Raw genomic sequence first — 13,308 nt, forward strand, 5'->3', positions numbered from 1 at the left:
GGAACATTGCAGTGAATTAGCAATGGCCTCACTAAAAAATATCTGATAATGATCACGTAACCCTTTTTTAGTGATAGGTCATGAGATTTAAACATCAGCTAAGACACCAGGGATATCTCTCCTCTTCTCACATTTCCCGGGTATTTTACATCCAAATGAGAGGGCGAACGTGATCTCACTGTTGCACCTAATTTGAAAGCTGGTGGCATTGAATTTGTTCTGCACATTGATCAGTTCTCATTTTCTCCTCATAGGCAGTTGATTAGAGCCGAGGATGACTTGCTTCCTCTCAGGGTCTGTGGGTCTCGATGAGGCCAATGTAGAACCGATAGATTTTGTCTCAGGTTGAGTATGAGGTGTTGACGGGGCAGCTGGTTGAAAAGCTGGGAGGTGAGTGGTGGGTGCTGTAAGTAACTCCAGAAATGTACCAGCTTTGTACCACATTTGAGATCTTGGTCTCGAAACACTCTTTTTCCTCAGAAGGCCGTAGGCTGATCTGGCACACTGAAGACAATGGCAACTGAATCATCAATGTCTACATTCAATGGTTGACGGCTCCCAAAGTTATGGGAAGTGGTCCATTATCTGCAGTGTATCATAACGGACCTTTTATTGTTGGAAAGTTGTGTTATACAGTAGGTCATGGACTTTTGTAAGACTCATTCTCTGGTATACCTCACTGAACAAATCAACGTATAGCTGAAGGTCAGCAAATGTTGTCTGCATCCTATGGATTGATATTTGAGGTGGGGCAACCTTGGTTCTGGAATGGATGCAGCTGAGGTTAAACAGTTTCCTTACTTCTGTTGTAAGTTATCACCAACCCAGCAGAAAGTTTGTTGGAATGAGGTGCAGCACTGTGGTGAGAATGATTGATGGATTTAAATGTGTTTTTGAGGTCAAGACAACCCAAGTACAGTATTTGAGGCTGTTCCCTGCATTTCTCTTTGAGATGGCGCAGACACTGTGTGGCTTCTGTTGACTGGGGATGGAGCAATTGTCTGTGAAGTGCTGTGAAAGGAGAGCTATCTTTATGAGGTGCTTGGCACCCTCAGCATTAACTTTTTTGTTGCAATAATTAAGCAGCAACAAAGGTTTTGGTCAGTGCTGGCACAGGTTCATTAACCTTCTACCACGTGGCTAGCTAACAGATATTGTATTCCAGCATTGGATTGATGAATCACCTGAAAACCTATACATCTGCAATGGGGAGAAGGCATCTTTGACCCTAAGGGACTGCCCAAGAGAAGAAGAAGTGTTTCATATCATCAAGAGGCTTGAACCAGTAGGATTCATATTCAACATGTCGGGTGTGGAAAGAAGCCTATAGTAACATAGTTCCAATTGTCTCACTTCTAATTGCTGCTAGAAAGCATTGTTCCGGCACTGGAACTTTCCAATACTGGCCTGTATAACTTTGTATCTGTGCTTGTGGCCACCTATGCTTGTCTATATCTCTACACCTGTCTATATTTGTGTATATGTCTGCATCAATATTTTCCTGCTTTTGTCTGTGTAGCTATGAGTAAACAAGTGCTCTGCTCCCACATGAGGAATTATCAGTGTTGTTGTTATTCCCTTATAACTCATCTTCTCCATGATTTGTTGGCTCTGTGTCAACTCAGCATGCCACACAGGGAAGTGCCTCTGTACTGCAGCAGCATGGAAAAATAATTTGGATACAACAGAAAGTGAGTGCCCCTTAGGAACATCAGTACCAATGTAACTTCATATTAATCAGTTTCAATTATACAATGCTATTCCAAACAAAGGATCCATACTCATTGCTGTGAGATGGAGGTACAAAGCAGCAAGGTGTCACACCAAAATGTTATTGCCTCTCCCCATGCCGTTCGTGGATAAAACAACTAACAATAATGTCTCCTGACAGTAGACAGAGGGGGAAAAATGGCATTCTAATTCAGGACTGGGAGCCAAACCCTCTTTTTGGCAACTTGGCAAATTTGTGGACTCTTTGTGAGAGAAGATGGATGTACTGCAAAGCTCATTAACTTGCCAACACACATGACGGGGGTGGGTGACAGCTCAGGCAAAGCTTTGGAAAGGGATGATCACTATGGTGAGGAAAGTTGGGGGGGGGGTGGTGAAAGCAGTGAAACTGTGCAATTCCAATGGAATATTTTTCTACCTTTATTTTAAATATCCCTCATGCTGGACTCCACAGACTTTGCCATGGTTCTGCCTACACTGCTGTTGGGCAGGGAATGAGAAGAAGCACAAAAGACATCCTCATGGCAATTTACTTCAGTGCTATTCCTTATCTCAGAAAGTATTCATTTGGACTGGGAGGGGTTGGTGGCCGAGTTGGAGTGGAGTGCACTGGAATCACAACTGTAGGCCTTCTAAATGTATCAGACTCATTGGACTATCCCATTCAACATCCACTGGAGCTTGGAACATTTCCTCACCGGAACATGCATAATTGTTCACTTTACGGCTGAAGTAATAAAGGCTGGGAGATTCATTTTAGCTAACTGGCTCATTAACTCCCTGATAAGTCCTAAAGGTTCATTATTACGGACACATTTTGACTGGCTGCTGATGAATCTAATTTCAATGGATCAGTACATGAAAATTGACTGCTTTTGTGTTTCCATTAGTGGATCTCAACTAGTAAGAGCAAAAACACATACCTCTCCTAAATTTAATTTTAAAAGCAGAATTCAGGGCCAAACTTTCTTATCTGAACGGAGGAAGTTGTAGTCATTGTTACTTCCCTCTTTATAATTTATCCTCTGACGGAACTTCTAGCCTTCATTCCCCAGCAGATCTTCTCTTGGGAACCTGATTTTTACTATTTTTTATTTCTTACTGTTATTCCTTGCTCCGATGCTGTTCCTCTTTCTCTATTCACTGAATGGCATTCTAATTCAGGATTGGGAGCCAAACCCTCTTTTTGGCAACTTGGCAAATTTGTGGACTCTTTGTGAGAAAAGATGGATGGACTGCAAAGCTCATTAACTTGCCAACACTCATGAGAGGAGTCTCAGAATACCATCAAATGCTTCCTTCTTTGATCAGTTGCAGCTTTTAAAGATTGCCATCACACTCAATGTCTTTCTCTCCCAGAAGTATTTAAGTTTCAATCCATACTATATAACTAACAAGGGTTAGTCCAGGAAGAGGAATTGCTCACTGATAAAGACACACAAGCAGGCAAGGTTCTGTTTCGCCATTGACCTACTAACTGGTAGAGAATACAATCTGCCAACTCTCTCCCAGCTTACTGCACTTTCTAAAAATTACAGCGTACAATGCAAACGCTATAACACATGTTTAATTAGGGTTCCCTTTCACTTTCTCGCTTATACATGCATTTTTTTAATATAAAAAGTGCAATCTTCCTTTTCAACAAAAACGATCCAATGTAACCTGTACCTGAATGAATTTTTTTGTATGTCATCCTCCAGCTTTACTTTCAGTAATGTTGAATAATATTCTAATACAAAGTGCTAGATGCAGAAAAGAAATATTTTACAAGTACATCAGAATAAATGCGATTGAGATTTTTTAAAAATTAGATATATGGCATTTTGTCTGGGTAACTCTAAGTAAAAGACCAAATGTCCACTAATGTCAGGAGAAGTTGAAGTCTTCAAAGAGGAACAGTGGAACCCGTTAAGAATATAAAACAGCAACATCTTGTGGATGCCTTTCCATAATACCTTATGACAGAGGAGGACATTTGGCCCTTCGACTCCATGTTAGTTCCCAGGCCAATCCCTGACTAATTTTTCCCTGTAACCTATTCTCCCTCATGCGATGAGATGGACTCTTGACCTCACAATCTACCTTGTTTGACCTTGCACCTTATTGTCTACCTGCAATGCACTTCACTGTAACTGTGACACTTTACTCTGCATTCTGTTATTGTTAATACCCTGTTCTACCTCAATGCACTCTGTACTACCTCAATGCACTGTGTAATAAATTGACTTGTACGAACGGTATGCAAGATAAGTTTTTCACTGTACCTCGGTACAAGTGACAATACTAAACCAATACCAATACCAATACTTTTCCATGAACTCCCCCAAGGTTTTACCACATACCTATACACCAGGAGCAATTTACAGTGGCCAACTAACCTACCGATCTGTGTGTCTTTCGCATGAGGAAGGAAACCTGAACAACCAGAGGAAGCCCATGTGGTCACAGGGAGAACGTGCAACCTCCACACTGACAACACCCAAGGTTGGGATTGAACTCTGGTCACTGGCAGTGTGAGACAGCAGCTCTACCAGCTGCATCACTGTTCCACCCTTATGGCTTTAAGATAACAAGACATCCCAAGGTGCTTCCAGGGAAAGTCTTCTGTGGTACAGGGAAAGGGAATGTGCATCCACTATGTGGGGTAAATGACTCCTGGCCAAAAACTTGTTAATGAAAGCAATGGCAAGTTGAACTCAGTGAATCAACACATTCAAAATTCAACGAGTGAGGCCCGTGAGGATAGGCAGCAATACTTCCGGCACGATTATTCTCAACACTGGTGCCCCACAAGGCTATGTCCTCAGCCCTCTACTCTACTCCCTACACACTCATGACTGTTTGGCCAGATTCTGCTCTGACTCCATCTACAAGTTTGCAGATGATACCGCCGTTGTAGGCCGTATCTCAAATAGCGATGAGTCGGAGTACAGGAAGGAGATAGAGAGCTTAGTGGAATGGTGTCATGACAACAACCTTTCCCTCAATGTCAACAAAACAAAAGAGCTGGTCATTCACTTCGGGAGAGTGGGTGGTGTACATGCACCTGTCTACATCAATGGTGCTGGGGTCGAGAGGGTTGAGAGCTTCAAGTTCCTGGGAATGAACATCTCCAACAGCCTGTCCTGGTCAAGTCACATAGATGCCACAGCCAAGGAAGCTCACCAGCGCCTCTGCTTCCTCAGGAGGCTAAAGAAATTTGGTTTGTCCCTTTTGACTCTCACCAACTTTTACCAATGCACCATAGAAAGCATCCTATCTGGATGTATCACGGCTTGGTACAACAACTGCTCTGCCCAGGACTGCAAGAAGCTGCAGAGAGTTGTGGACACAGCCCAGTGCATCACGGACACCAGCCTCCCCTCCTTGGACTCTGTCTTTACCTCTCGTTGTCTTGGTGAAGCAGCCAGCATTATCAAAGACCCCACCCACCCGGGACATTCTCTCTTCTCTCCTCTTCCATCAGGTAGAAGATACAGGAGCCTGAGGGCACATACCACCAGACTCAAGGGCAGCTTCTACCCCACTGTGATAAGACTATTGAATGGTTCCCTTATACAATGAATGGACTATGACCTCACGATTTACCTTGTTGTGACCTGTAGCTGTGACACTTTACTCTGTACTGTAATTGTTTTTACCTGTACTACATCTATGCACCCTGTACTAACTCAATGTAACTGCACTGTGTAATGAATTGACCTGTACGATCGGTTTGCAAGACAAGTTTTTCACTGTAGCTCGGCACAAGTGACAATAATAAACCAATACCAATACCAATACTAATAGATAGCTAGTTGGACAGATACACAGGAAGAATTTGCAATTTATTTGCCCAACTTCTTCACATCATCAACCAGCAATTCTAAATGAATAATGTCCAATGCCTTAAAAAAAACATTTGTAACTTCCACCTCATTCTGCTGATGATAGGTTTGACCTTCCTGGAATCAAGGTCCATGAATGATGAAATACCTCTTTGGGAAATTATGAAATGACAGTCACAAATCTGCACACCAGGATGGGTGACTAAATACTTGGAGGTGAGGAGGTGATGGGTTGTTGGGTGTATGAGGAGTGGGTGGTGGGGTCATAGAAAACCTCAAACAAATCTCCAACAGTGATCGCAGGACACTGGACAGGAAATTTGGCTGATATTCCCAACCAGCACGGAGATCTGTGGCAGATGGATGCTGCTGCTGCTCTGGCAGAGCTCAGCTAGCTCAGCACAGGCTGTGAATCAATACAGTTTCTTTGAACCTAACCTCAACCGATTGATGAAATGATCTTCCAGTCTGATTAAATAGCCCAGACTGATGTAAGCACCAGTTATACTTATTTTAATGTTACCTATGGGGAATATAAATTAAGCATTTACTGAGTTTTTTTTTGTTTTCACTGAAACTGAGTTTCTTCTGGTTGATTGGCCACGCAGTGCAACTGCTCAGCAAATCACCTAATCAAGAACAGTTTAACTCCAACAGTGTAACAGCAGAGCAGAAATCCCATGAATAATCTCACTAAAATATCAGGGAAGCACTGAGCAGAGGTTAATTGTTTATTAATTATTACCTCAATTAATAACTTCTTCCCCGTCAATTAATTCAACAGAATACTCAGCTGCCTTGGTGACTCAGTTGCTCAATGCATTGCCCCATATTTGCAGCAGTGCAAGAGACTTCCTGTTTCAATCTTCTGTATTTATCCAGGTAATTGGTAATTGGTTTATTATTGTCACTTGTACCGAGGTACAGTGAAAAACTTTGTTTTGCATGCCATCCATCAGATCATTTCATCACATCAGTACGTCGAGGTAGTACAAGGGAAAAGCAATAAGAGAATGTAGAATATGGTGTTACAGTTACAGAGAAAGTGCAGTGCAGACAGACAATAAGGTGCAGTCACGACGAGATTGTGAGGTCAGGAGTCCATCTTATCATATAAGAGGACCGTTCATCAGTTTTACAAGAGCGAGACTGAAGCTGTCCTTGAACTTGGTGGTACGTGCTATCAGGATTTTGTATCTTTTGCCAGTGGGAGGAGGTAGAAGTCCAGGGTGGGAGGGGTCCTTGATTACATTGGCTGCTTTTCTGAGGCAGTGAGAAGTGTAGACAGAATCCATGGAGGGGGGTCTGGGAGGCATGGAGGAAGGTAGCTGCTTTCAGAAGTGACGACACTTCCTTTCAACTTGACTTTGTCCTTTACTTTCCCCTTCCTTCTGTTGTGATGATATTGAGTGAACTGTCTGAGAGCTCTTAACTTAAGTTCTAAGTTCTACCTGGCATAAGTATCTACGAGCACCCTCACTATAGGGAGAGTATACTGTATCAACAGACACTTTAAGGACTACATTACTTCACTACTTTGTTCTCTACAGAAAGGTCTAGCTGTCAATAATCACTATTTTGAGCAGTGGGTCCCTCCTCCCAACCAAGGAGCAGATACTTTCAGCTAACGAAGCAGTTCAAACACAGTTTTTTTTAAAGTGGGACACCTTTAACTCTAACAAGTAATTCTTAACAACGACTTGTAACTTACAAAGGATTTCCAAACACAAGTACAATTCTTACAAGCTAAAAAGTCATACCAACAAGTTGCAGACGAACAAGCCATCTGTTGCAAAAACCAAAGGCCAAGGAATGAATTCTAGGTCTTTCTGTAGCCCCTTCTCACTGTCATCCCCCCTACCCTGACTAATTTCTAACATTTATACTGTTTTTTCACTCAGTTGACATCATTGGCATGTGATGTTTCTTCAACCATATTTTCAGGTCAGGTGACTGGAGTGTTTAATTAAGTAAATTTGGATCCCATTGTTCTCTTGTTTATGTTGAGAGGCTGAACAGGGAATATTGGTTAGAAGTTTAATTTAGCAAACAACAAACATCTTGAGCCTTGGACAGTTTCTGTTGTTTTTGCAAAAGGGATTTTAGTTTAATGAGCAACCACTTCTTGACCTTTGGACAGGTCATGCTGCCGTGCTAAACATCTGAGGTTAGCGATAAACCTTTTTGGGGCCTGGAAAGTGAATGTCCATCACAATCCCCATCCCACCCCCACCCCCCACCACCTTGATAAGCAAAGGTTTCTAATGAAGCTAGTCTTTCCGGAAACTAGTTTCGAGATCAGACTCCTGCCAAGATTCCTCTGAAGGGCAGACGATCATTTCACCAACTGTTCCAGTAGGCTACCGGTACCAGAGGAGCTTCCCTTGATTGGATGATCAAAGGACTCATTGAATACTTACCAATATAAGGGTCTCTGCGTGATCTCGTATTCATTTCCTTAAAATCAGCTGCACACATATCTGAACTCTCAGAGGATTTTTTACCACCAATCATTTTATAAACATGCGACAATGCACCAACGTTCATGTTATAAGTCCATTTTTAGTCCATCTTTAAATTTTTTCTTCTTCATAATTAGTTCTCGCCGTTGTCTTGATGCAAGTTTGGATCAGCCTTTGTTACCATCAATTAATCTCATCAGCTGATAATGTCTTTAATGGTTCATTCCTTTCCAATGGGGTGTCTGTGTTTCTTGAGATGCTGAGCACAATTTTTATTTAGATTTTCTGAAAATGAATCTTGTAAGCAAATTACTGATTTTTATTTCCTTAGACTGTATATTGCTATCTTCTTTTGCCTATGGATTAGTAATCTTATGTTTATAGAAATTAGACTCATCAATTACGTGATTTGACAGTATAAGTATATGGTAAAAACATTTATAGAGGCAGGTTACCTTTACATGTGTACTGAGGTAAGGAAGGGTACAGTACTCCTGTTAAGAATTCTGTCTGTACTTTCACTTCTAGGTGACCAGAATAAGGTGTTAGAATGTATGGGTTGGTTATGTCCCTCCCATGGGAATGTATCCCCAAGGGTGTGCTGTGGCTTGGTGTTCTGATAGCAACCATACCATCTGCAGTTTCTCCCCATTTAGGTGATTCTGCACTCTGGTTATAAATGTCCAGGTGTCCCTCCTTTACCTTGTTAGAATTGGGCCTGATGGGAAAAAGTGATACATCTTCCCAACTTTCATGTTTTTCCAGAAAACTTTAACTGAGCAAGGGCAACCCAGCCTGTTCTATCAGGCCATGGGATTTTGTCAACTGAATATATAGATTGTTCTTGTAACATTAAATAAAACACAAATGGCAGGATTGGTAGGCCTCGTAGACCTACCTGTTGCATTGTAAGAGTACCACATAATAAATGCATATACTCAAATAGTAAATAAGTAACAAATTACATTCAAATAATTCTACTTTGTGACAATATAATGCTTTGTAGGCCTCAAAGGCCCTAGAGTTATATTGCCATTTCTGAAGAAGTGGCAACAAAATAGGTAAAAAGCTTATCAGAAATATAGCATTTCCCCAGGCGTAGCCATTTTTCTCCTTCTGGTAAGTCTTTTACCATAGTAAAACATAACACACAAGATATAGTAAGACATATAGGTTTGAATATAAAAATCAAAGGGGTAAAATATAATGGTATAACACCAACATTAGCAGTGAACAACATGTTAACAAAGTACATTATATAAAGTCCTAAAAACCATATTATATAAAAGGTTACCCATGTTAGAAAATAAATATGTAATATCCAAATAGGTGAGTAGAAAATGTTTGTCGACTCATCTTTTCATGGGATTGTGTTATGAGACCGATTATTCGCGACAGACGCATCCCAACCCCCCTCAAGATGAGGCGAGAAACGTGCATAGCCATACGCAACGCTAGTGATCAGGACCAGGAAAAGGGGAGGAGCAAGCATAATGTGGTGGGGGTGGTCCCTGCTCTTCACTTTTCCAGGGTAGAGGACGAACCTGAGGAACAAGTAAAATGCGAGGATGAGGCAGTGTATACCGAAGCAGACAAATGAGAGACAATCCACAGTGGGGCATTGGACACAGTGGAGTCAGCGTGGACCCAGTGTACAAAAAGCAGAAGTCAGAAAAATGTCAGTCCTTCCAGGCTTCAGTGTTTCAACAGAAGGAGCACTTCTGCTTCAGTGCATCTTTCCATCTTATCTTCCCATGGAAAAACTGGATCAAGGGCTTCGCTGAACCATTTAGAGTATAAACCAGTAGTACAGAAAATTGTCATGTTACCATTAACATTGGACAAGGGAGTGGAATAGTGACCATAGTTGGAGAAATGAAAATGTCTAAAGTCTTTGTAATAAGTACGTTCACATATTTGTTTGTCATTAAGGGGAAGTGCAATAAGATATCTGTTTAACGTGGAAGAATCATTGTTAAAAATGGTTTCTCACAATGCTCTAGTTTAATAGTGTTAATGTCATATCTCTATGACTGGGACCATTCAACAACATAGCAGTGTCTATCTGTTTCTTCAAGTGCAGAGGGATCAATGTTAACCGATTTCTCTTATTAGTTTACCTTCAATATCTGGGCTGGAATCTTTCAGTTTTTTCAAGGTACCATTAATTATTCTCGCAAGTGATTCCTTGCTTTCCCGTGTGTCTATGTTCATTTCTTCTGAAATGTGGTCAGAGTGAATATTCAAGTGGACAGAACAAATACTTTGCCAGAGGCAATGATTAAGGGTTCCAGTGTTTTGGTCTACATATGATCAAGGGGTAAGAACTATTTGGTGACATTTAAATTGGAACCATTATTGCTCATGGATCTCCTAGATCTAATATTTTATGAATCATTAAGTTTAAGGGCATCTGAGCCAGATGAGGTAATCTCTGTGGTAAACATTACTTCACCTGCTAAAAAGTGAATGGTAAGCAAAACAGCACTGTATAATATTGTAATAAGCATAAGTATTAAAAGAAAAATATAGCAAGATCAACAACTACCCTTTTTAGGTGTACTATTTCTGGGTAATGTATTATGAGATCTTCTTGAAGTGAAAAGGAATTTTTTATATTTCTTTTTAGATCGAAGCATGTGTCTTATCTGTTCAATACATCTCACCTACTTCCCATCGGGATGTAGGGGTTCTATAGTGGAAACATGTATAGGTTTAATATAAGGGTTCCAACTCATTCTGAGGGTGTAAATGCTGCTGGGGCAGGTTTAATGTTATCAGTGGAGACAGATCTACTTACGGTCTTGTTTCCCCTCCTGCTCTCGATTACCACAGTCCTATCATTGATAACCTAGGTAACGAGACTAGGAGGTTTCCATTTAGGATGGAAACAAAGGTCAAAATTGTTCTTATGAAATATCTTTTCTTGAACCCAGTCACCTTTTTGTGGTCTCCAAACTTTCTTATCAGGTTCTTTTGTTATCTCTTGAGTTCCTATAAACTCTCTCAATTCCTTGAGTAGAGTTTTATCTGGTGCAGGCGATGTTTGTCTTGACTTAGCAATTGGGAGTGTACTTAGATGAACATTGTACATTAAGATATGAGGTGAAACATTCTTATGAACTATTTTTGCCAATGCCATGTTGTTCACAGATAGCTGAACTTCAGGGAGAAGTGTAGCCCATCTTTTACCTCCAGAGTAGACCAGTTTTGCCAGTTTTGCTTAATCTTCTGATTCCTTCTCTCCACTGCCCCACTCGATTGTGGCTGGCATGGAGTGCTGTACTCCACTTGTATTCCTGTCGATTCACACATGGCCTGAAAGTCTTTACCAATGAAGGAAGACCCTCAGTCTGCATGCATGCAGGCAGGAGTGCCAGCATGTGGGAATATTGAGTTCTGAAGTGCAGTGACGGTAGCGGTCTCACTGCAAGAAGTGGTGGGGTCTAACCTGTACAAAGATCAACTATGACAAGACTATACTTATTTGGTCTCCGATAAGTTGGGTTGCCTTGGGAGGCCGGAAATTGGTAGTGGTATTGGTATTGGTTTATTATTGTCACTTGTACTGAGGTACAGTGAAAAACTTGTCTTGCATACCGATCGTACAGGTCAATTCATTACACAGTGCAGTTACATTGGGTTAGTACAGAGTGCATTGATGTAGTACAGGTAAAATCAATAATAGTACAGAGTAAAATGTCACAGCTACAGAGAAAGTGCAGTGCAATAAGGTGCAAGGTCACAACAAGGTAGATCGTGAGGTCATAGTCCATCTCATCATATAAGGAAACTGTTCAATAGTCCTATCACAGTGAGGTAGAAGCTGTCCTTGGCTTGTTCATCGGCTAATTTACTACCATAGCTGTGCAGTATGTCCCGGGATGTGTAAGACCTGTACTAATGGACGAGTCAACAATAATTCATAGATATCTTTCCATGTGGACAACTGTAGAAGTAGCTTTCCTCTATGTGTTCTCCATCTGGTCAACAACCAGATGGGGAGATTTCTTTCTACTACATTTCTAATATAGTTAGAGTTAGCACAGATCAGGACTGGTTCAGTTGTATTAACTTGTCTCAAGCATATCTCTAGAGGTTTAGCCTCAGCAAATTACACTGTATGGTTCCCTAAAGGATGAGCTTGTAACTCATAAGGTTCAAATTCTGTTTCACACAAAAATTATCCTTTTGTAATCCCTGGTCCTGCTTGTAAGCTAGTAGATTTATTTCTGTTGACTCTCATTGCTGACTCATCATGGTACCATATTTCAGAGTAGTGTTTTAAAGGATGTTGTGGAGGAGATGGTTCTGCATCCACCATGACGGATAAGGATTGTAAATCATAGTTCTCAGGAAGATATTCCCATTGCCAAGTTTCATCTTGTCAATGTGTTTGCCATTTCCCATACCTAAATGAGGTAGCTCTCTGTTCATTGATTGGCTATTTGTTATCATTTTTTAGAGACGCAAATTCTGTTTGTATGATAATCGGTTTGTCTCCCTGCAATGGTCTTACTGCAACAAGTGTCTGGAATACCATAGTGAGACATTGCTCTAAGGAGGTAAATTTCTGTTCTGTTGGGGTGAAATTATATGTGGCATAGTGTACGGGGGCTTGTATTTCTTCTCCTGTGTCATAGCAGATGGCTATAGTGGATTTAGGAGAGTCACGAACATCTAGAACAAGAGATTTTGTGAGGTCTCTTGTCCCTAGGTCTATTGTTAACTGAACTGGATTCATCAATTTTACTAGTGCCTCATAATCGTCTGGAGTAAAGACAAAAGGTTTTTCATTCTTTGGAGTACATCTGTCATACAATGGTTTTGCTAATCGGGCATAGTCAGGAATGAAAGTAAGTTCCAGCATAATTGAATAAGCCTAAAATTGATTGTAAAGCTTTTCGGGTCTTTGGATATCCCACTCAAGCAAACTTCTGTCTAAATTCAGGGGTTAAGCCATGTCCTTCATTGGTAATCGACATGCCTTGGAAATCTACTTCTGTTCGACAGAACTGAGATTTTTTAATGTTAATTACACAGCCTCTGTCCATCAATTTCTTAATGACAGTCTCAATTTGTGTTAAATGCTTTTCCAATGTATCTGCAGTGTACATTGTCTACATATGCACTGATACCTGGTAGTGTCTGAATAACTCCTGCTGAAAATACTTGTGGACTATTCCAAAAACCTGGTGGAAATCTGGTCCACTGATACTGTGAACTATCAGGGGCTGTAAAGGCTCTATACTGTCTGTCACTTTAAAGAACTGGGTGTGACAAGGAGC

The sequence above is a fragment of the Pristis pectinata genome, chromosome 10, assembly GCF_009764475.1.
Source record: "Pristis pectinata isolate sPriPec2 chromosome 10, sPriPec2.1.pri, whole genome shotgun sequence".
Classification (NCBI taxonomy): Eukaryota; Metazoa; Chordata; class Chondrichthyes; order Rhinopristiformes; family Pristidae; genus Pristis; species Pristis pectinata.